At 34.2% G+C, this 25,252-nt stretch overlaps 1 long non-coding RNA gene across 2 annotated transcripts; it reads left to right on the top strand.

Annotated features, from left to right (window-relative positions):
* The first annotated feature begins 1,076 nt into the window (after window positions 1-1,076).
* On the top strand, window positions 1,077-13,233 carry LOC309653660. Of its 2 annotated transcripts, none has more exons than XR_014259346.1 (3): window positions 1,077-1,771; window positions 8,177-8,229; window positions 10,571-13,233. It is a non-coding gene; the product is annotated as an uncharacterized lncRNA (long non-coding RNA). The 2 variants fall into 2 exon arrangements; XR_014259347.1 differs by lacking the exon at window positions 1,077-1,771 and adding an exon at window positions 6,350-6,968.
* The last annotated feature ends 12,019 nt before the right edge of the window (window positions 13,234-25,252 follow it).

The raw sequence follows: 25,252 nt of genomic DNA, 5'->3' as shown, positions 1-25,252 counted from the left end.
TTAAAAGCTCTCTAGGTAATGCTTTTGTGTAAAGCTGAGAAACCCCGTCTATGCTATAACGTAATTTGCCACTTTTTATTTAAAAAAGGACATTTGAGATCTTTCCAAATTTCCATTTTTTAAGACCATATATTGAGGTATGGGTGACATACAAAAAGCTGTATATGTTTAACATACAACAATTTAATGAGTTTAGAGATAATCATACACCCCGAAACCATCACCAAAATCAATGCCATAAACATATCTATCACCTTGAAAAATTTCTTCTCACCTTTCTTTTCTTCCTTCCTTCCTTTCTTTCTTTCTTTCTCTTATTTCAAATAAGAACATTTAACATAAGATCTACCCTCTTAGCAAAATTTTAAGTATACATTATTGTTAACTATATAGGCACTACATAGCACATCTCTAGGAATTACTCTTTATAACTAAAACTTTGTAACCTTTGACCACTGGTAACCACCATTCTACTCTCTGTTTCTGTAAGTTTGACTATTTTAGAGTCTTCATATAAGTGGGATCATATGGTATTTGTTCTTCCCTGTGTTAGTAATGTCCTCCAGGTTCACCTATGCTGTCACAAATGGCAGAATTTTCTTCTTTTTAAAGGTTGACTAATATTTCACTGCATAGTAATACCTCATTTTCTTTATCCACTCGTCCTCTGATGGAGATTTAGGTTGCTTTTATGTCTTGAGTATGTGGTAATGCTACTATGAACATGGGAATGCAGATATCTCTTCAAGATCCTGATTTTAATTCTTTGGATATATACTCAGAAGTTAGATTGCTGGATTGCATGATTTGATCATATGATTCTATTTTTAATATTTTAGAAATCTCCATACCATTTTCCATAGTGGCTGGCACCAATCTGTATTACCACCAACAGTGTACAAGGGCTCCCTTTTCTCCCTTGCTGATACTTTTTATCTTTTGTTTTTTGCTTTATAATAGCCATCCATTTTTCCAAAAATAATACATAATTCTCCATTGTTTGGATGTACCATAATTTGTTCAACCAGTGTCCTAGATTAGGGCACTTTATTTTATTTAACATTTTTTTTAAATTTCATAGTGTTGTTTTGGAACATATTGTTTGATATATGGATAATATTACTAGAAGATATATTCTTAGAACCATAATATCTGCATCAAATTGCATGAGAATTAGATAATTCTGTGAATATTCTGAAATTGCCTTTTAAAATTTGCCCTACTACTTGCATTATAGAATAATACCTGTTTTCCCACAATCTACCAAGGTTCCTCAGGCTCTAATTTGCACATGAATCACCTGGGGATTTTGTTCAAATGCAGATTATGTAAATCCAGAATGGGCCCTGAGATTCTGCATTTTGAACATTTCTTCATTTTATAGTTACTTAAGGTGGCATATTGGGATGTTTACTTGAGATTTTTCTTCTTCTTCCTACAGGTATTAATATCTGTAAATTTCTCTCTAAAAACCTTTCTAACTGTATCTCATAAATTGTGATTCTTCTTTATTCATCTTGATGTATTTCATTACCTTGTGATTTCTTCTTTGGTCATTGGTTATTGAAGGGTAGCTAATTTGTGAATTTCCCAGTAACTGATTTCTTACTTAGCTCCATTTTTGTTAGAGAACATACTTTGCTGATGCATGATTTCATTTTTTTTTAATTTATTGCTTATTTTATGTTCTAACATATGGTCTTTCCTGGACAATGTTCCATGTATGCTTGAGAAGAACATGCATTCTACAGGTGTCATTCTACTTGGTTTAGTAAGTATATAGCATTGTTCAAGTCTATTTTCTTTTTGATCCTCTCCCTAGGTGTTCCATCAATTACTGGCAGAGGAATCCTAACTATTATAATCAAATCGTCCATTTCCACTTCAATTATTTTCATTTTTGCTTTATGTATTTTGAGGCTTTGTTGTTAGATGAACAATTGCTATGTCTTCCTTTCAGATTTATCATTTTATCATTGTAAAATGCCCCTTTGTTTCTAGTTACAACCTTGGTCTTAAGTACTATTTTGTCTAATATTAATCTATTTGCCTAATATTGTCTATTTTATCTAATATTAGTATAGCCACTCCAACTCTCTTTTGGTTCCTGCTTGTATAGCACTTTCCATCTTTTAACTTTCAAACTATTTGTGTCTTTGAATCTAAAGTGTAAGTCTTGTAGACATCTTAAATTAAAACAACAAAATTTGGATTGAAATTAATACCAACTTAATTTCAATAGTAGATAAAACTACTCTGATATAACTCTCTTCTCTGTCTCCTCCTCTGTGCTATTATTGTCGTACAAATGGCATCTCTGTACATCGAAAGCCCATCATCATAGTTTTATATTTATTATGCAGTTCTTTAAGTTACTCAGGTTAAGAATAGTCAGAAAAAAAAATACATTTATATTATACTTCATTTTATATTTACATATAGTTGGCTTTGCTGGTGTTCTGCATTTCTTCATTTGGATTTGAATTACTGTCTAGGGTACTTTGATTTCAGCCTGAAATAACCTCCTTTAGGTTTTTGTTTGCTTGTTTTTGGTTTTGGTTTTGTTGTTGCTGTTGCTGTTGTCGTTCTAATAAAGAAGGATTGCCATCCTAGAAATGTTTTTCCTCATCAGCTTTATAATGAGAGTTGCGGATATTTTCTCAAATTTTTATTAGATATTTATATTTGTCCATTATATATTTTTTTTAACATTTTGATATTTTGGTACTCAAATTAATTATTCTTTCTTTTTATTGTCACATTCCTAAAAGCTGGAGGGGAAATTTAGAGAATCTTTCTCTCTCCAGCCTCATCACTTTCTTTCTCTTAAATTTTACCCTTTACCTTACTTCTATGTCATTGAATAGTCATGTCCTCTTTTGCCTCCTGGTCATTTTAGTACTGTATCTTCTCACTGGAGTCCTTTTCCTACCACATCCTACCCTTGGTAAACTTCTCTCCATGTTTCAGACTTTAGATTAGTTACATGATCCAGAAAGCTTTACCTAGGCCTTGCAAGTATGAACTACCTGCTTCTCCTATATATTCCCTACACATCACACCTGTTTACTTCTTGGTGACCCACAAGAATAATTAAGAATGAGGAGGATCATGCCTGTTCGGATCACTATTAGCTTCAATATGTGGCACACAATAGGTAGTAACAAACATATAAATAGATTTCTGCAATTGAAATAAGTTTGATTTATGTATTTAGCTATGTTCACACATGAAAAAAAGTTGTAAGACATATTTATTGCAGGTAACTAGATTAAATCAGCTTACCTGTTGCTAGTACAAATTATATTATAATGCAAAGGTGGATTTACTGAAAACCTAATAAAACTTAAGCTTCAGGTTCCCTTGGTTGTCTTAATTTATTACAAGGTCATGCTTTTAAATTTTACATTCTTTTTATTTAATATGCAGCTAGGGTTGCCAGATTTAGCAAAGGAAAATACAAGATACTCAGTTGCATTTGAAATTCACGTAAATAGCAGATAAATTTTGAGTGTAAGTGTAATCTACACAATATTGGGACATACTTATGATGAAAAAAGTTGTTATCTGAAATTCAAATGTAACTAGGCTTCTGATTTTTTTACTGGCAGCCTACAATAAAACCACACCCCAACACCACCACCAAACTATACAAGCTGCAGCCCATACAAACCCTGAGTCTGCCTCTCTTCTATTGCTGTGATAGAAATTTGAGTTATCAAATGGCCAACTTTGGAGCTGAGCTTTAATATTTCCATTGCACTTTCACCAACAAGTGTATATCTTTTGAAAACTTAAATGGATACTTGTCCCTAATGCATTTTTCATATTATATATCTTATATAATTAAATACATTATATTGGTTAAACTTTGATAAAAAGACATACCATCATCAAAATTGCCAGACTCTCCGTGAGCATCATGTAGATGAGTATTTTCAGTTAGTTACTGCACATTGAACCCTACTGTGCTCCATGAACTGCACAAGACTTTCAGATGCAAGATAAAGAAAACACAGTCCTGATCATTTTAAATGTCTGGAAAGATTCTATAGTAACGTCACACCTTAGACACATCAATCTACAATTGTAATATAAAGTTACTCTCGTTAAATACCAGCAAAAGACCATCAGGTTCCCATTCAATAGCCAAAGAAGTTTGATTGTTTTGGGAAGATATGGACATATAATTTTTGCCAAGCAATATATAAATATATGTATCATTCTGCTATATGTTTTCTTCAAATAAAGGTGACATAATTTTCTCCTATTTCCAGGCTTTTCTGCTTTCAAAAGTCCTCCTAAATGATAAGTTTCAGAGAGGTATGAGACTGCAATTTGATATACACATTGAAAAATATGGAAGGATTTTAGATTGGTTTAGATGTTTCAAGCAACCCAGTAGTATTGTGATATTTGCAAAAGAGCATCTCTATTATAGCTCAAAATGTCATGGAAAAGGATTCCAAACACCCAATATTCAGAATATTTGTCCAATAAGTAAAAAGCCTTAGCATTTATTAGGGCCTGACATATAACCTCAAAAATAAATAAATCTCCAAGTATGAAAATCTAATGATAGTCCCTATATATGGTTAATTAGTATAATAATAGTTCTACCAAACTATTGACTAAGTCTTGGCAATAGACTACGAAAAGTGACTTGTTCGTTTATTACAGGCATGTTAGTAAGAGCCCTGACTTAGCAAAAATCAGATGGCACACTCAAATTAGGATAACTTGAGAAAAGTTTAATAAAAGGACTATTTACAAAAGTGTGGTAAGGGGTAGTGTAGTATCCTGCAACTAGCAATAAACAAGTTTTTACCATCTTAACTCCAAAGAACAAAGGGGAATAGTTACCAGAACCCAGAAAAGAGATTTGGATATAGAGATGGTTGCAGTAACATTTTGTCATGGGACACAGCTAGCCTGTGTTGACCTTAATGGGAAAGAACCCAGGTAATAAATACATCAGTCTCATTCTGCTCCCTCCTTTTGACCTTTTGTAGCTCCCTTTTGGCCAAACCCAATCTGAAACAAATTCAAGCGTTCCTACTGATGTCATCAATATAGAACAGGCTCCAAGGGCAGAGAGGAGAGAGGTGGGGTAGAGAGCAGATCTGGAAGGACAAATGGAAAATGTACAAACTAGAAATCACCAAGGAAAAGCAACCATTCAGCTGCTATCATTTTGCTTTACTTACTACTTCATCCATGTAAATATGATTAGGTTTTCCTCTTTCTGATACCTGATTCTGATACTTGGACAAGTTTGGACTAATTTGCCCAAAAATTTTGGAGCAATATAAGAAATGGCCTGATATAAAATACTGAATATAACATACACATAAAATTCATGTTGGGGTGACTGTAGACCATCTATAAATATAGTCACCCTCAGAGGAGCTGAATTTAAGGTATAATGAGGGCTTTGGGTGACTGCTGTTTAGGGCAGAAGTTCCAATCACATTAGGACATCATAGGCCAAAGAGCAAGCAAGCAACCAAGCAACAAAGATCATCTCAAATATAAGAACCAAATTAAAACTCACAAGAATAAATGCTCTTCATGGTCGATTGTGACAAACACTCTTCTACTGAAATGGGGTAGGCTCGTATAGCATGCTTGTGATCTTTTGTTATAGGTTATCACAGTTCATATTAGCACAAATGTAAAATCTCAGAGAAATAAAATTGGCAGAAAAATCTAAAATTCAATAAATCTCTCAAGAGGAAAAATGGTATATGTGGAGGTTTAATAATGAATTTTATATCTATCATTTCTTGAATTACTTAAGAGACTAGAAAGATATATATCAATATTTAAGGAAACACTTTCAACACATACAGAATGGCATAAATACCATATTATTTTACCATTATAATACATGTATTTGCAGATAATGCCTCTGCAATACCAAACTGAATGTCTAATGAAGAATGTAGCTGCTAAGATTTTCTCTAGTAGAGAAGGCAGTAAAGGGAACTGCTGTAGCTTTTATTATGAATTACAGGAGAATCCTTCATGAGACAACTGAGTTTTCATGAATGCCAGGTTGACACTGGCAAAATTGATATGTCTTGACATTTAGATGAGTTCTACAGAATGATGTGTACATGTTCTGTCATTATGCACACAATACATTTGTAATGTTTAAAGCACTTAAAATAATATTACTGTTGTAAGAGAGTAAGAACAAGTCTACTTTTAAGTACAGGCAGATTTCAGACTTGAAAAATGAAACAATGACATCTGATTTAAGAGTTGGATCTCAAAGCAAAACAGATCAAAAAGTCAAGCTATTGGAATAGTGTTACATGTTCTTATTTCGTAAAAGAACACTTTAAAGTTTTGACTTTCAGGGTAGAAGAAAGGCAATGTGCCATGTTAAAAAGAGGATAGACAATTTTCATGTTGAGCCCTAAAAAACTGCTGATATCTAAACATTTTAACTTGCAAAGGAGACAAATTGCAAATGATATTCATTGAGTGCTTTCTATGTGCCAAGCACTGTTCTCAGACCTTCACATGTTTCCACTCATTCAGTGCTCCCCAAATCCCAAAAGGCTGCTACTGATAGTATTCCCATTTTACAGATGAGAAAATGAACACAAAGAAATTAAATAACTCACCCAGTGCTGCACAGGTAGTTAATGACAAAGGTTATACCTGAAGCCAGCTTGTGTGGATACAGAGCTGTGCTTTTAACCACTATGTCATTCTGTTTCAAATGATGGAGTATGGGCTGGATGTGGACTCATTTAAACATCACTGGGTTTATGGTTTGTGATGCTCTGAAATGCTCTTCTTGCCCTTTTTTAAGAGTTTGAGGGGGTCTCCAAGTCTAAGAAATGTGACAGCAAGCCAGTAATTCATCAGTTTACTATAAGCAATGCCTTAAGATTATTAATTCAGAGGCAGTGTGAATGCAAGACAACGGTGGACAAAAGACTGGAAACCAACAGGTTGGTTAACAATTTTTAGGAAATGTAGGCTTTGCCTAGCACAGTGACAATGGGAAATGGGAAGGGAGTTTACAGAGGAAACATTGCAAAAGGAACATACAGCCTCTGATTGGATAGAATAGAGAAAGGAAGAAAGAAAGAAAAGAAATGCCCATCTTTCCATCCCAGTTAACTGAGAAAATTACCTTAAAATTGTTATGAATAGAAAATTTAAAAAGACATGTTGAAAAGTATCTTAAAATTGAAGTTACAAGGAAAAAGTTATGTGTTTTATATGCTAACATACCCTATAGTAGTTTTTAAGTTTTTTGTAAGAAATGAAATAATGTAAGTATATATTTAATAAGTGCTTAATAAATGGTGGCTTCTATTATTATTTTATGAATTTTATTATTTATTTACAAATTCATTTCAGAAGCTGAATGTGACTATTTGAACTCTGAATAAATGGTATGACTATTCCTCTACATTCACCTAAATTTCTATTTCAAAGAGAATATATTTTTGGAAATATTTAATTTTGATTTTTACAAGAAATTCCTCTGCAATATTTGGGAGAGGAAAAATGTAAATACTAATAGCTTGTTCTCAAAATTGTTAATTAATATTATAACACATTCCTCCCAAAAATATCAATATAAATATTGTTCTCAATTTTGCATAAGGTTTAAAAAGTGAAATGTGGTGATTTTACTTTCAAAATGATGTCTATATTCACATAAATATGTACGTGTGTGTGTGTGTGTGTGTGTGTGTGTGTGTGTATGTAAAACATCTGAGGGACTCTACATTGTTCCTACTGTTGATTTCAGAAAATTCAATTCACTAAAAGTAAGTTTATACATTTGAGCACATGCCTGCAATGATACTCAAACAAAACAAATAAACTAAACACATGATAACAGGGACCTTGTCACATTCATGTATATGTTTTCCAAGGCCAGGCAGAGTGTCTTGCACTTGAAGGTGATGGATAAATGCTTCTGGAAAAAAAGGGAATTCAGTTGACCCATGAGGTAGGTTTGCTCAAGATAGGCCTTTCACACTCACAGGAGAGTTTCCTGTACTAAAGGTTTTAGCGGGTATACCTCTGTTTTCATTTTCATTGCTACCTTCCACAACAGGAAATACAGTTCCTTGAAAATAGTAAGTATCTGTAATATCGTATGACACACAAGAATCTACATGTCTCCTCTCTTTTTCTCTAGAGGAGGGAGCACTCTCTGCTCTCCAGAAGAAGGAAGAGCAGCAAATCTGACAGGTGAGAGCCTGGAATTCACTGGGCTACACTGCACGAGTGGAGAGAGCTATCCATCCCCCCACCATGACGTGGCCTCATCTTCTTTTCCTGTATTTCACATGGGGAACATCCTTGCCCTGTCCTAAGCTTCCTGCCTTTAAGCCCTGAGCATTCATGTACGGATAGGTTCTGGGCATGATTTCCATAGGCAGGAAACTGTTAGTGTGAACAGTTTGGTGACTGAGGAAGTTGACATGAGGGTTCTGAAATGGAGACCTGCTATATTCCATTTAGAGGTGACTGATGGGCAAAATACAAGAATAAGAGAGTTACTTTGGCACTAGTTCTAAGACGTTATTAAATTGAGCTTTAACTGAGAATTCTCATCATCAGGGGTTTGGGGTCACCTTCTAGCAGTTAAATATTTTGAGACTTTAGTTAAATATCTTGCGGGTGTATTCTCTACTTCACTTGTGCCTCAGAAGGGAGAAGGAGACAACCTCAGTCTTCCCTCATCACCCAGGTCCCTGGTCCTTTAAAATGAACCAGCGTGTTATTCTCTAAAATATTAATCTTGAATACATTGACTACCATGTGGAATAAAACATAGTATGTGGAGAGATCAAGGCACCACGCGAACGTGGCACATGTGCATACGGACAGCCAACATTTTGGTTGCACATGACTTTGTAGGCAGATTATACTCTTTGATTATATGAAAAAGAATATATTTTGATTATAGTCAGGTTTCATTCTAAATAGGAAGACCTATATTTGATATTTTAGACATCCATGATTGAAAACTTCATTAGGTAGGGAAAAGAGAGAGAGGATTGTGCTAGGCTATTAACCATAGTATGTATTATCTATTCTATGTATACCTCTATGCTCAGTCCTCTAAATTTTATTCTTGAGATCTGAATTCTGGTTTTTGTAATTCCAAGGAAAATCTTTTCTCTAGCAACAGAATTCAGCATTTGCAAATCAATTAACTCTGGCTTTTAGAGTATTTCCCAGGAGTGAATATAATAATAACAATCGGGCTTCCCTGGTGGCGCAGTGGTTGAGAGTCTGCCTGCCAGTGCGGAGGACACGGGTTCGAGCCCTGGTCTGGGAGGATCCCACATGCCGCGGAGCAACTAGGCCCGTGAGCCACAATTGCTGAGCCTGCGCGTCTGGAGCCTGTGCTCCGCGACGGGAGAGGCCGCGATGGTGAGAGGCCCGCGCACCGCGATGAGGAGTGGCCCCCACTTGCCGCAACTAGAGAAAGCCCTCGCACAGAAACGAAGACCCAACGCATCAATCAATCAATCAATCAATACAATCAAAATAATGGTCATGGTTTTGTGAATGTTTCCTGTCACTGTTCAAGGGTTTTGTTTGCATTAATCAATCATCATAATAATGCTCTGCAGTATACACTATAATAATCCTGTTGGGTTGCAACCTCGAGACTTTCCCAGGTGAAAACTGAAGCTAACCTCCATACACAGAAGGCAAGGAGAGACCTACGAAAGAGGCAGACCACTCCAGATTTGTACATGGCATGTTTACTAAGCAAGGGAACTGACATAAGAGGCTTGTCTTGAGCGGCTGCAAGACGAGTAGATCTCTGCCCCTGTCCACCAGAATCTTAAAGCCTTTACAGAGACCTTACCTGGGCTCAGCCGCTATCAAGATGGTCTCAACAACACCTTACTCTCTCAAGGCTTTGTCCTTGGAACAGATCCTGTGGTAGGACCAGGGGGCAGAGCATACGATCCAAGGACAGGGGAATGGGTGAGTAGCTTGTGATTGCCGAGGTCCACCTCGCCAGTCAGCTGGTGGTCACATCCTCTCAACTACCTCCTCCAACAAATCCATGTTGCATTGATGAGGAAACTGAGACACAGGAGAGAAAGTGACTTGTACAAGTAAAAGGATGTAACCAACATTTGAACTAAGTATTCTGGTTCCATGTAAATTGTTTTGAAGAATATGACTACCTTGTTTCTGCCCAAAACTCTATTTGAAGCTTAAGGATGGCCTCATTTTCATTTCCACAAGATCATCTTCCCATGGAGTCACATGCTCCAGAGCAAAACTACAAGAGTATGTACAGTGTTTAAAACATAGCAGAGTTAACAACTCCTTCGTTTAACACATCTAAATATTTTCTGCAGTATTGGTTTTTGCCCCCAAAAACCTGTTCATGATCAGACTGCATCCTGATTTTGTCTCCTGCTTTTGTGAACACGATAGACAAAGCAATGGCTACTTTCCAGGTCATGAGATTAAACAGCAAAAAACATTGCACAGCAAAAAAACAAGTAAGCAAACAAAAAACTCAAACAGAGTTTAAGTTAATTACTATCTTTCACAGGAATTAGTTAAACCCAGTGGTGATGCTTATAGGTATAAAGGGAGGAATCAATTAAGGGAAGACTGAGGATAAAATGAAGAAGGGATGACCAGTACATTCTGGAGACTACAGAAGAATTCAGAAGGAAGCAATAACAGCTGTGGATCATAACAACTGCATAATCAACATCAAGAATGACATTTACAAACAACCACCTCCATCAACAACAAAAATTGTCTTATGTCCCCTTGTCTTTCTTTTACAGAAGACTGCAAATATGTGTAATAATGCAAAAATATTGTATTCCAGAATGGTGTATAAGCATAGAACTCTGTTGTTAAAGAAAGAAATTGAATTGAAATTTTAAGAGTAAATGACATTTCAAGTTATATTATTAAAATTTTATATTAACACCTATATTAAATAGAGAAATTTTTAAAAATCATAATACTGATTAATGTGATTGATTAGTGTGAAATACTTTTATAGACTCTTATGACTAAATGAAATATTATAAGGGCTCTTTCAATAAATTTATTTCAATAAACATTTTAATACTGTTCTACTAACATACCAAATTATGGCTACTGTTATGTTTAAGCAATCTGAGTAAACATAATGTTGATATTCGGATCATAATTATTTTTCTCTGAGAAACTATTATACTGTATTAGGTTTTAATGCCTTGAATTATATTTTAGTTCCAATATTGCATTAACATAAATTCAAATACAGTCTTTACAAGTCTCATATAATATAAAGTGCAGAATACAATGTACTTGAGGAATTAAAGCTTGAAGCAATAATTTTAAAAATCAATTGTTAATTAAGGTGGCAAACTTATTTTATTATGCACTTTTAATTTTAAATCTGTAATTGTTTTTCCACACCTGCTAATAAAGATGTAAGAAAGCAGTGGTTTCAATCACATTTGCAGGGATGTTAAATCACTGCCCTTGAGAAGTCTGATTTTCTGGTTTCTAATACATGTCTGGATTGATCATCCTGAAGGGAAGGCAGCTTTCCCATTTTCTAATCATGCTTAGAAATCTATAAACATTTAAAAATCTTCAAATTAGACATTATTGGTTTCTCTGCCATTTTTATTTTCAGTGACTAATGAACGTCAAGAATAGGGAGATCATTTCCAAGCAATTACTGAAAGTAAACTGATTTATTACGCCATGACCTATAATACAGGAATACAAGGTACATTATACGATTTCTATTGTTATATGAAATTGGGAAGTTCTTTTCAGAAAATCAATAAAATTTTGCACACTTGCAGTGCTATTAGAATCTGAGTTCTCTGTTGCTATATAAATTATGTTTTAGATATCATAAAATTATTCCTCAGATAATGTTTATATCCAACAACTCTTTTACATACTTTTAAATAAACACATACAGGCTAAGGATTAGTAATTACATTGTATTTCAGAATTTCATTGTTCCTCCAATCACTAAAACTGTCTTTGTATTAAGCTTTTAGCAGAGATTATGGGTAACAGCCACATTTTACTATTTCTCTAGTCCTAGCTATGCACAGGCACTCTGATTGTTACAAGTTTTCATCTCATTACAAGGAGCAATGCATCATCAGTGACTCTAAGCTTAACAGAATTCTTTTCCTTGATTACATCCCGTGTGAGGCATGGAGTTTGAGTTTTTTAGGAGAATGTGCATCTTTGTTCCGCTCTTTCATCCTGTTTGTCCTCATAGACAAATAATGAACCAGGCCTATTATTTTAGCAAACTTAAAATCTTAATGGTAACTTGAGAAAGAGGAATGTGTTCTACTTTGCTAACTCTCCTAAAATAATCCATAAATATCATAATAAATATTCTGAAATCATGGTTGGGGAATAAAGGTAACGTTGCCTTGCTGCAAGGAAAAGACAGGGATAATGTGAAATGGATAATGTCAAAATTACAGATAGCCTGGAAATGTTTTATGGATTCAAAAATATACAAAATTGAGTGTTGTTCATCAAAAATAATGGAAAATAGGATCAGTTTACCTAAAGATTATTTGAGTTAAGGATTATGTAAGTCAATCTGGCTACTGTGCATAAGGTAGCAATGGTTACCAACATTTTTCATCTCCAATTCCAAGGCTCATCTTTTATTCAGCATACATGTTTTATACAACATCTATAATCTGCTATGATTCTTAAATGTCAGGAATGGCATAAATGGCTGCCTCTACTTAAAAAATATAACAGTAATTAAAAAAAAACCAAGTCATTTATATACACATTTACTATAATGTGTATGGAAACTGAGCACGTTACACTAAGAGAGGTAAGACAAAGGCAAGTACTGTACGATACCACTTATATGTGGAATCTAGCAAAGCCAAACTCATAAAAACAGAGTAAGATGGTGATCACCAGGGCATGGGGGTTGGGGGAATGGGATGGATATTTTTTGAGGACACAAATTTGCAGCAAGTAATAAATAAGCCCTCTCTAATGCACAGTACAGTGAACATAGACAACAATATTGTATTATAATCGCCAAACTTGCTAAGAAACTAAAATTTAATTATTCCAACCGCTAAACAGAAAGGATAATTATGTAACATGATAGGGTGCTAAGTATTGCTATAATTATAATATATATTATAATTATAATATATAAATGCATCAAAGTAACATGTTATATACCTTAAATTTGTAAAATGTTATGTCAAAATTATTTCAATTAAAATATATAAATAAATAAAAACAAAGAAAGATGCTAATTATCTTGTATTTTTTGGTATCTCCATTTCATGTTTTGCTATTTCCCACTCTTTTAGATAATTTCCATTTGGCAAACATCTACATATTTTAAATGTCTCTACTTTCTCTAAAAACTTTTTCTCTATTACCCAGAAACGACTGGTCAAGTTTTCTCCCTTGTAAAGGATTTTCTCACAACCTTCATAAATGTAATTTAGAACCTCTGTCGAACCATGATTTTATAAGATAATGGTTCTTTAAACTTAGACTGATTACATATGTCAGAGGTGAATGAGTAACACAATACAGAGACTGTTGAACTTACTATGCCTTCATAGCAAAACTGTTGGTTAAATGGTTGTGATAAGTAGGGCCCATAGAAAAACTAAAACTGGTAAACGATACAAGTCAGGATGATAAAATCAAAGGGGTAAATGTAAAATACATTATCAATATGCATGAAACTTGTATTGGAATGCTGGATAAAGAATTCACAACTGTTAGAAATTGGTCAACCTAAAGAAGACATTATTATTTTCAAAAGCTACCTATATTTTCCTTGGATAAAGGCAGATCAGCACTATCCTTTTCTATTCTCTTCACAACACAGTATATAGCAGTGATAGTGGCAGCCATATGGCAGCAGGCAGCAAACTAATGATTTTTACCACCAAACAAAAAGGAAAAGATAGTAATAGGAATGTAGAGTGATAAGAAGGATTGAAGGATCATTACCTTACATGATACCCAATCTGAATTGTACACTGTGAACAATTCACAATTATCACAGATCACAGGCACTGCTGTTCTGCTGTATTTTTCTGGGAAAACTCATTTGTTCTATTCATTTTTGTGTGTACTGACATTTAAAACACATAAAATATTTTTAAAACTAAAACTAAAAAGATGCTACCAAAAAAAAATATTGAATTGAAGTAAAAATTAGAAGACTCTTATCTTTGCCACTGCCCTTCCCAATTCTCCAGCGGTTGCTCCTATTAGATATACTTTTGCAAAAGTAAAGTTTCATCACCACAAAAATCTTTCTTTCTTCAACCTTTTCACTGAAAGTGCCCTTTACAGTTTTGCTCTAGTGGATGCCTGGATCTCCCCTGAGGACACTACTCACTTCCCCTGCAGGGCTCCAAAGTGGTAGAGGATTTTGGTTACGTTTTATTTTTGCTTCCTCTATATTTCTCTTAGCACTGAGCTTGTAAGTCAAATGGGGTTTGTATCAATATTTGCACTTCCTTGTTCTTTTCAGTCTATTCTCAGTCTTACACAGAGATTTGAATCCCGTGTTATCAGGTATTATCTCTTAGGACCTCTCATCATTGCATCATCTACAGATACCCTGGGCTCTCACTGATTCTTGATGTCTCTAGTTCCCACTCCACCGTTACTTTGGCTGTCAGAATTTTTAATGATTTTCATCCTCAGAGTGAACAGAAAATCTAACTATACTGTGGCTTCTCAGCTTCCTGAACTATTGTGAAGTTCTTGTCTTGCATACTCCCCAGGCCACTCAGTTCCGTAGTCATGACCTAGTCCTTGGCATTACCTATAATAGCAACTCCTCCATAATCTCAATTTCACACATCACACTCTGTCAGCTCGACTTCCTGACTTCTTGCTTGTACTCACTGCCTCAAGCAACCCCACTCCAATAAGCCATTATGCCACCGGGACGTATATTTATTGATCCCACATTATTTTCACTTTCCCTCATCAAACTTATATTTTTCTCTTCCATAAAAACCAAGCTTAAATTCCACAGTCAGTTGTTTTAATGACTTCCCTGCATATACCCTCGACTACACTATTCTTCTTCAATTTTGTCATGCAACTTGGCTGTACCCTGACTCTAATTAAATAATTCTTTACTAATCCAGTCCTGAATCTGAGCACTGCCATAACTGGAGAAAAACACATAACTACACTGCCTGATCTCGTTTTACATTCTCCTTAAACCTTAAGGAAATTCAACTTTCTATTCTTTTCTCTCCTACTCTTTTAAATGACTATTCTGTACTCTATCTTTCCTGCTCTCCTCAAACATTCATCATCTCCTCCCTCATACGCAAATGAAGTTGATGGACTGGCTTCCTAATTTGCTGAGGAACGAGGTCCAATCGCCTGTCCTCACACCTATGTTCCTGATAGCATTTATACCTGCATACTCTGACTTCACTCCTATTAGTGTGTCTAAGGCCAACACCTCCACTTATGTAACGTTGGCAAAGGCCTCTCTCCAGGGTCTTGATCTCTATATGAGGTCTCTTTGCAAAGAAAAGGGCTCCTCCTCCTCTGAGTGGACTTAGCCCTTTGTTGAGATACAAGCGCTGACAATAAACCTGAGCAAGATGACAGCTCCCCTCGCCTCCTGAACTCAGTACCCTCACGTGCTACATGATTCTAAGTAGGGAACCGGTCGCGTGCTTACTCAGGAACATCTATCTGGTATTCCTGTACTCTCTGTCTCATGCCATCAACTTCCTCTCTCTACTAGATCACTCCTATCCTGCTGTTATTTATTCTACCCTAAAAATATAATCTCTCTTGACTCACCCCTCCTTTTGGCTCCCTTACATTTCTATTTTCCCCATTGCAGCTAAAATTATTCTAAGAGTTTTTTATACTCTTTCTAATTCTGCTTTCCCCAATTCTGCTTTCTTAAAACCACTCTAAGTGGCCATTCTCCTTTTCCACTTCACTGAAAATATTTTTTAGTGAGGTCATCAACGTTTTCTACTGATAAAGGTAAGGCCGGTTCTCAGAACTTATGTATATTGGACAAGTCGATAGTTCTCTCTTCCTGTAAACACAGCTTCACAAATAGTACCCTCTGTGTATTTGATCCAATCACTCCTCATTCCTTTTCATTGCTGTCATACCACCATGGTCCAAGCCACCATCCTACTGAACTTGAATTATGGCAGTAGCTTCTTAGCTGGTCTCCCTGTTTCCATCCATGCCACATATCAAGGGTATTCAACATAAATCACAGTAATTATTTTAATATACCCAACCATTAAGTTACTTTTCTGTTCTCAACTCTCAGTTGTTTTCCATGTCACTCAGAGTAAAAAACAAAGTCTTCATTTATAATCATTGCAAAGAATTAATAGCTTCATTACCTCTCAGATTTAATTTTCTTTCTCTCAAACTTATCTATCTAACTCTATCTCCTATCATAGGTCTATAATACTGTTTTCTCTAACTTTATTTCTTTGTTTCCAAGACATTTCTAAAATTTCGTCCCTCATCTCCTTCAAGCTGTCACTCAAACATCACATTCACAGTGAGGCCTCTTCTGACCAAACTGTGTAGGACTGCATCTCTCTGCAAGGACTCCCACCTGCCTTGCTTTATTTTTCTCCTCAGCACTTACTACTTTTCCCCATATTACATTACATTTATGAACTCTCTTACTTTCTAGAATGTAATTTCATTGAAAGCAGGGAGGTTTTTTCTCTTTTGTTCATTGTTGTACCTTCTCAAGCCCCTAGACTAGTTCTAGGCACATAGCAGATACTCAATAAAAATTCATTAAATTGAATTGGAGTCTGTGTCAGACATTATTCTGGCCCCTGCAACTATAATGTGAACAAGTCATCTTTAATCTAATATCTTCATAATTTTCCTGATGCCCTCTAGTTTATATATTTTAAGATTTTTTTACCTTAAAAAAGAAAACTAGACATATGTTATATGATACCTCAGTAATAAAGACAAAAACCAGCATAACCATCTTTAATGATAAACTTTAAGGGGATGAGTTGTAGAAGTCAGATGATTAGTGTTCAGACATAATTTTTTTTTAAATTATTTATATTACACGTACAGTTCATACTAATGAGATTCTGTCTTTGAGTTTAGTCATAATGTTTCTTATTGGAAAGAAAAAGAGACTAATGTAAACTATGGACTTTGGATGATAATGATATGCCTGTTTAGGTTCATCGATTGTAACACATGTCTGACTCTGGGTAGGGCTTCTACGGGTGGGAACAGGGAGTAATGAGAACTCTGTACTTTCCACTCAATTTTGCTGTGAGCTCAGAAGTGCTCTAAAAATAAATTTTATTAATTAAAAAAGGAGAGATATAAGTGAATATGATTGTGGATTCAATTTGGAAATGATTATGTTTGGCAGTTATACACCATATTTGACTAAGGATCACCAAAAACTAATAGAAGGTGAGCGTTTGTCCTTGGCAATTAGAAAAGTTTAAACCTCACCTTTGACCAGTGTGTTATGCTTGACTTAACTGTAATGACTGAGTTACTTAACTGTTATTCGAGCTTATCAACATGCAATATTATTTGTACCATTTTATTACATGATGTGGGATTTTTTTGATACACACGTATATATACTTGCAGTATACCTAACCAACTTTTCACATCCTGCTCTTCACTTTTTATTATCTGTACCATTTTTTAGAAATGAATTTTTATTTTAAGTAATCTATGTACTATTTTTAAATAGGCAATATCATGTGTTAAACATTTGTTATTTTATAAGACATGGTAATCAGCATATATAAACCCATTCAAGCCACACAATAATTCATACAAGAGCTATGAGTGGCATCAATACTACAAGCTTATAGTAAAGAAAATAAGCATTAAAATGTTAATTCTCTCAAGCTTCTATATATAATGAGTTGTAAAGATGAGATTCAAACATAAGACTGTCCAATGTTAAAGGATCTTTATGTTCTTAATGTCTTATTATATTTAATACAACTGTATTGAAGTTACTGATTAGAAAACAAAGAAAATACTAAAAAGAAAAAAGTAACCCATGCCGAATAAGGCAAACTGTTGACATTTCAATGTATGTCTTTCAAAATTTGTTTGATTTTATATAATTTATAATGATAATACTTAAGATATTATTTTATGCCAGCACTTTTATAGTTAATATAGGTATTTTCTTATGTCATTCCATTAACTGAATGTGCCATAGCTTCACTAATTCTCTCTTTTTGACATTTTTTTTCCTATTTTACTATTATAAATAATGCTGTGACTGGTTTTTCTTGGACTTGAGGATAACTTTCTTCACTTCACATGAATTTCTTATCATGTTCTTAGAATACATTTATACAATTAAAATTCACTTTGTCAATGCATGTCTCTCTGGCTTTCTAAATAAATTCCTGAAGTGTCACCTAAAATGCATCAGTTGCCAGTTTCAAGAACAGTTCATCATTTCTTATTTTCTATAATTTGTCCCACAGCTAGGTATTATTACTTATTTTTGTTGGAATTGTGTTTGTACTTGATAATTTTGATAATAGCATCTCAATATCAGATAAACTTACTTGTTTCAGATCAATAGTGAGAGGAAACATCATGCATAAGATTATATGCCATTTATGTTCTTTCCTGCTTTTGTAATGTGCTATTCCTTTTTTTGTTTTATCTGCCTCAAACTTTGATGATTTGCAAATGCTGTTTAATACTAAGAATATTATCTTTTGGCTTACCACATAATTTGTGAATCTTTTCGTCCTCCAAGTTTGTGAAAGCATCATTGTGTTTTCATTGTAACCCATGCCAATTTGTGAAATGGAGAATTTAATTTTTATTTAGCTAGATCTTTTTGGTATCTTATTTTTGAGCTTAGAAAAATCTTCTTAATGCTAAAACAAGATTGAAATAACTATATTTCCTTCTAGTTTTCTTATGACTTTTACATTTATTTCTTTGTTCCAACCGGAACGTGTTTACCTTTGAAATATTAGACCAAGAGCTAATATTTTGAATCTAAGTAGGTTTAAGTAACTCTTCCAGCTCCAATTGTTAATAAATTTTAGTTACTGTTGGCAATTTTATCTCCACTAGGAATTCCAATCACTTTTTCTAAGCTGATACCCTATTCTTGCTAACTTATTTCTTAGAGATTTAGTTTTCTTTGTCTTTCTGAGAGGGAAGTGTACATGGTACCCTGCACCTGGCCTTTGCTGGTCAATCGGTTCTTATTCCTGGAACTTAGGAACTGGCTTTTGGAGACTTAGTCAATTCATTTAATATTGGTCATTGAAACCACAGGACTGGAGAAATCATTTTCTACATGAAGAGGTTGACCTACAGAGAGAGAAATAAAACAATAAAATAAATGCCTAAAAGGAGTGGTGACAGATTTTATGCCTCAAGGAGAAAAAGTAAATCAGGGAAAGCAGCTGCTATGGCTCCTGGTGGATGTTCAGGACATTTGTAATTTATTGAGAGGAGATGCAGTGTTTGCTGAGAGGTACCCTTTTGTCATTCCAATAAGTTCTTCTTTTTCACTGAACACTATGGATTCTTTTGTTTGCAACAAAATTATCTCTGATGAAGACTCAGTCAGTTATACTAAAGTGTATTTTTTTTGGATTTTTATTCCCATTTATTGTGCTCTATTTGTTCTTACAGCAGGACCACATTAGCTTAAGTGGCATAACTTCTCAGTACATTTGAATAGCCATCATGAGAAGTCATTATCATATTTTCCTATGAATATTCATATACATATATCTTTATATAATATATAATACATATATATATACTTACAGGAGAACTTCTGTATCATTTTATCTTTTTTGCCAAATTAAAACAAAATCCATGAAGATTCTGATTATACTCTAATGTGTAAAATAATTCAGTAAGACTGAAGATTTTTGCAGTATTTTATATTGCATACAAAAAAAGTTCCTGTATTAGATTTTAGATTTTCATTGTGTGAGAATCCATGCCTGTGTCATCAAAGATGCATCAAACATTTACCGAGTTCCTATGATGTGCCAGGCCTTCGCCAGGGTAGTGGATGGCTAGAAACAAGAGCAGGACTGACACACTCCTGGACCACAGGCAGTTGATGTCTAGGAGGAGGACAAGCATTAGACCAGCGGTCCCCAACCTTTTTGGCACCAGGGACCAGTTTCATGGACGACGATTTTTCCATGAATGGTGGGGGGGATGGTTGAGGCAGTAATGGGAGAGATGGGGAGCGATGGGAGAGGCAGATGAAGCTTCACTTGCTCGCCCGCCGCTCACCTCCTGCTGTGCGGCCCGGTTCCTAACAGGCCGCGGCCCAGTACCGGTCTGCAGCCCAGGGGTTGCGGACCCCTGCATTAGACAATCACTGATTGAGATGACTCTGGAGGGGAAATAGAGACTAGATGATTCCAGCCTTCATCGGTCAAGATAAGGGTTTCAGTGTTTATAACAGGAGTAAGGAAAGTCATTGATAACAGGCTTTAGGCAGAGAAGTGATATGATCCAATTGGTATAAGATATATTCATGAACACATATTTTGGTAGCTTTTTTGTATTATAATTCCAACTGCTTTACATAGGAAAGCTATTGATTTTGGAGGGTATGTGTGTTGTTTATTTGTCATAATTGTAAGTTCTAAAAGGTTTACAATTTTCTAATTTGAATTGTCTAGGTAGATAATAATGTAAATTTATATAATAATGATATAGATAAGCACAATGAGAATAAACCTCTTTATTTTTCCTAAGATTGCCTCTAGTTTTCCCCTGTTCTAGTGCATATCTTTCGCTTTTGCCTATTACATTATTCAAGGTTCAGACAGGGAATAAAGAACATGTAATGGGTATTTCAGACAGAAATATATTTAATCCAGAGTATCAGAGGCTTATATAACCATTAGGATGGTTGAAGTACTGAACATCACGTAGACCACTAAGAGGAAATTCAGATGTGTCTGGAGTCATGCAAGTCGTCATAATGATTCCAGCTGTCTGCAAAACACATGTCTCTCAGGAGAATACTTTAGAAGAATACCATGAGAAGTGTCAACTAGTAAGTAATCTCAGCTACTTCCTGCTAACAGAATTCTAAATTTCCTTTCGGGAGAAATTCTTGACCCACTTTTAGTCCGTGTAATTTAAACAGACTTGAAATCTCAAATTCTGTTCCTATCAGTAAGGATGTTACTAGTGACTGGCCTTAAAAATTTGCACATTCTACTGGTCACAGTGATTAGCTGAGAGTTCAGCATGTTACCAGGTCAGGTCAATTAGTTCCCACCCTGTAAATTTTACTGAGCTGACCTATGTTCCCTGGATTTATTTATTTAACAGAAGGTGATTTTTAGACTGATGTTGGCCATCATTGTCACCACATGGAAAAACTGCCTGAAAAAACCACCATAAAGGAAAACAGAATATAAAGTAGACCAGTCATATTTTTTAAGACGTTTTTGAACAATTGATTTCAGCAATATTTGGAGCTTAGTTTAGAACTGTATTTCTGGATTATATGATCCAGTTTTGCTTAAACGAATTGACTTGGAGTTCTTCATTTCCAAAGAATGGATTCCAATTATTATAGCTATTAAATGTACTTTTTATATTCTTTTAAGAAGCATTTGACTTTCTATTATTGTAATAAGGATTTCTGCAACCATATTACACATTTAGAATATTCCGTGCTGCCATTTTAAAGTTTCTTATGGTGTTAGAATAATATTACATAAATTGTAAAGTTCTCTTTTTCTCACATTAAAAGCTTCTATTGATTGAGATTTTTTTAATTAAATATCTTTAATGTAAAACTGTCTATTACCAGGCATCTGTCTGCAGAGAAATGCTTTAGCAATTTAAATTTATATTTCAAGATTACCATTTTGTTTAAGTTTTCTATTTCTTAATCACTCTGTTTTTGAAATTCATACCATTCTATTCACAGAGATTTTCAAATATATTAGCTTACGAACAGATTGTTCAACTTTCCCTGTGTTTGCTTCTGCTGTACATTTCATTTTATTGTACTTACAGTAGTTTAGGGATGTTATAGTAGTTTTTCCGCTAGTGTCCAGTGGATTGCTTTATAGAGGGAGGGAGGGTGCAGTTAGAAACCTTAGGGAACAGAATTCCCCTACCGGGAAAAAACAATAAGATAAACCTTTGGAAGGATCAAATGATGGACAGATTTCAAATGGGAGACTGTTGCTAAGGTGTGATTCTGACACATGGCAAACAATCCACTGGAAACTAAAAGGGATAGGTGGAAGGAAATGAGTGTTTCTACCCCCTTGTTAGCAGTATCCGGTCTATTTCATTCTCTCCTTTATTTCAAGCCTCAGGCACTTTGTGACTCTAGCTGTTAATTTCTATCTCTCTCATTTTCTCTTTCCTGACTCTCTTCTCTCTGTCACTACTACTATACCAGTGTTTTAAGGTTGACTGGTGGCTTGAGTTAATAAAACTTTTTATTCTGTGGGCTTTCCATTCAAGATGACATGTGTGTAATGATTGCTGCTCATTCAAAGAATTAACTCATTTCTAACAGAAAGGACAGAAGGCCAGTTATCTTTCCTGAATATGACCCTGGGCACAATTTAAACCCCAATAAGGATGGGAACATAGAAGTGACATTGCATGGAGCCAAAAATAAAGGTCAGTAGATTGCTTAAACCATCACGTAGGCATAGGGCCAAGATCAAAGAGAATGGGTGCCAAAGAGTGTTGACACAGTAAATACTCATTAAACATTAAGGATGTATATTCAAATACATTTAAATTAATAACAAGTATTTTTATTATTTTGTTATTTAATTAAAATATGCTGTTCCTTGGTTTTATCAATTTGAGGACTTAGAGAGTCCACCTTCCTCTACAAAAGGACATTTCAATTATAAACCTTACTAATTGAAAGAAGTTACTCTTTTTTTTTTGGCCGCGCCATGTGGCTTGCGGGAACTAGTTCCCTGACCAGGGACTGAACACAGGCCACGGCAGTGAAAGTGTGAGTCCTAACCACTGGACCGCTTTCACTTTTTGTTAATAAAATATCTACTTCTAGAATATATTCTATTCTTAAAATTCACAGTTTCAATATGAAATTAACAAAATCAAATAATAACTGAAAGCATCCTATCTAATTGATAAGAGGTAAATATTTATATTTTTTGTGCTATAAAACACAATTTCTAATTTCAGAAATCCCAACATACAGAAAGTAATTATGGATTTTCAAATAGATCCAGTCTTTGTTATATCTCTGATCCAATTACTCCACATAACTTATTAGGAAATGCCAAGAACTGTCTGACATCTTGATGACAAAATTACTGTAATGGAATAGCAATACTTTATATTTTAAAAAGAAATTTTAAAAAATGTAAACATGAAGGAACTCATTGTTTATTATCAGAAAATCTTTAAAAATATAGAACATTTTAAAAGATGGGTACCATATGATATTATTTCCATTATGATAACCAAGGTTTTATTTTCTTTGAATTCTCCTAACTCACATATAAACACACTGTTAGTACATGCACAGCATTAGTAGTTTCAAAATCTGGTTCTGTGAGTTTTGAGAGAATGATTATATCAGTTTAAAAATGTTTCTTGATAATGTACTTACTTGTTTCTTCCTTTTAATATTCTCTAAATTATTGCATCAACTGTATCACACCAAGAATCAATGCACATGACTTTGGGTATACATGGCTAATATTTTTGAAGGACAAAATTTATCATACTGGTCAAATTTCTTCTACATTGGTCAAAGTGAGATTTATAAATTTAAAAAGTTAATCATCTTCATGAATTTGATCTTTCATGTTTTGTTAGTTCCTAATGCTTATATTTTCATATTTTATTGCCATCTTATTTACTAAATTTTCTTTTCAAACTCACATATACAAATGCTAACACCACACACATATTAACTGAAATTGCTTACTATTTCCATGAATACTGACAATTTGTAGAGTGGGTATTCAAACATTATAGATTAGAATTTCTATTTTAAGTGTTGCTTAGTATGTTAAATTTCAAGAAACAAGCATCTATCTATAATATATATTTATAATATCTTTATTACAATGCATTTTATATTTACCTTAGTGGTAAATACAAAGCTGATCAATGATTTCTTATTACTTCTCATAATGTAACACAAAGTAATGTGACTTGAATATGATTTACAGTGTTTTTAAAAATACATTATATGGAAGTCCAAAATCTTTTAAATGATGGTGAAAAATAAACGTGTAAATGGTGTGCATGTGTGTATATAGTGTGTGCATTTAAATGTACGTATTCTTATTATATATGTTTTTATAAACAAAATAAAGTTCACCCAACTGATTACTTTCTATTTCAAATCAATTCAACCTCTCAAGTTTTTGTTTTTTTTTTAATTCGTATGCCCCCTCTTTCAATTCTTCTATCTGTGTCTATCTATAGAAGTAATGTGATATGATACTGAATCTATCCTGCTTTTCAGGCTTATTGATGGAAAAATTTACTTTGCTTTCCGTTTAAATACATCTCTTTATGTTTTCAGAGATTAATTTGAGGATAAGGTGTGGAAACAAAAATGGGATATGTTGTAGGGAAGAGATGCTATTGTTAATATAAGAAATGAAGTAGTAATTTCATGGCACACAGAGAAAGTATATGAATAAAATACTGCTCTATAATGTTTTCTAGTAAGTAGTAAAATACTACTATATTTTAAGTTTTACTGGCAACACACATGAAAGAGTTTTAAGCAAAAGAAGTGATGCAATAGGCTCCACTGGGCCATTCAGAATCCTCTTGCCACTGAACCTACAGACCAAGGGGTTTGCTGTTTTGGCTGAGTGTTCCTGATTATCAAGAGGAAAGTACATTGCCGTACCATAGTGAGTGCAGAGAAGAATGTTCCTGGAACCTATGGGATTGACTCAGGTCTTATTGTAAGTATGAATGGAAAACTAGATAAACCTAAAACAGACAAGACTAGTAAGGACCCTGATCTTCAAGACTGAAGTTCTGGGTCATTTCATCAAGTCAAATATCCTGGAAAAGTTTAATGATATCTAAGAGCAAAAGGAATATGGTATGGAAAGGTGAATAAATAAGTTATAAAGACTAACTCTGGTCTTGTAAACAATGGCTGAAACAAAGACTATACAACAGTATATGCTTCACTTATATATATTAAATATAAATAATATTA

Source organism: Balaenoptera physalus (genome assembly GCF_965194825.1).
Source record: "Balaenoptera physalus genome assembly, contig: HAP1_SCAFFOLD_784, whole genome shotgun sequence".
NCBI classification, from domain to species: Eukaryota; Metazoa; Chordata; class Mammalia; order Artiodactyla; family Balaenopteridae; genus Balaenoptera; species Balaenoptera physalus.
Note: the sequence above shows the minus strand (reverse complement) of the source record. Positions and strands in the feature narration are given on the sequence as shown.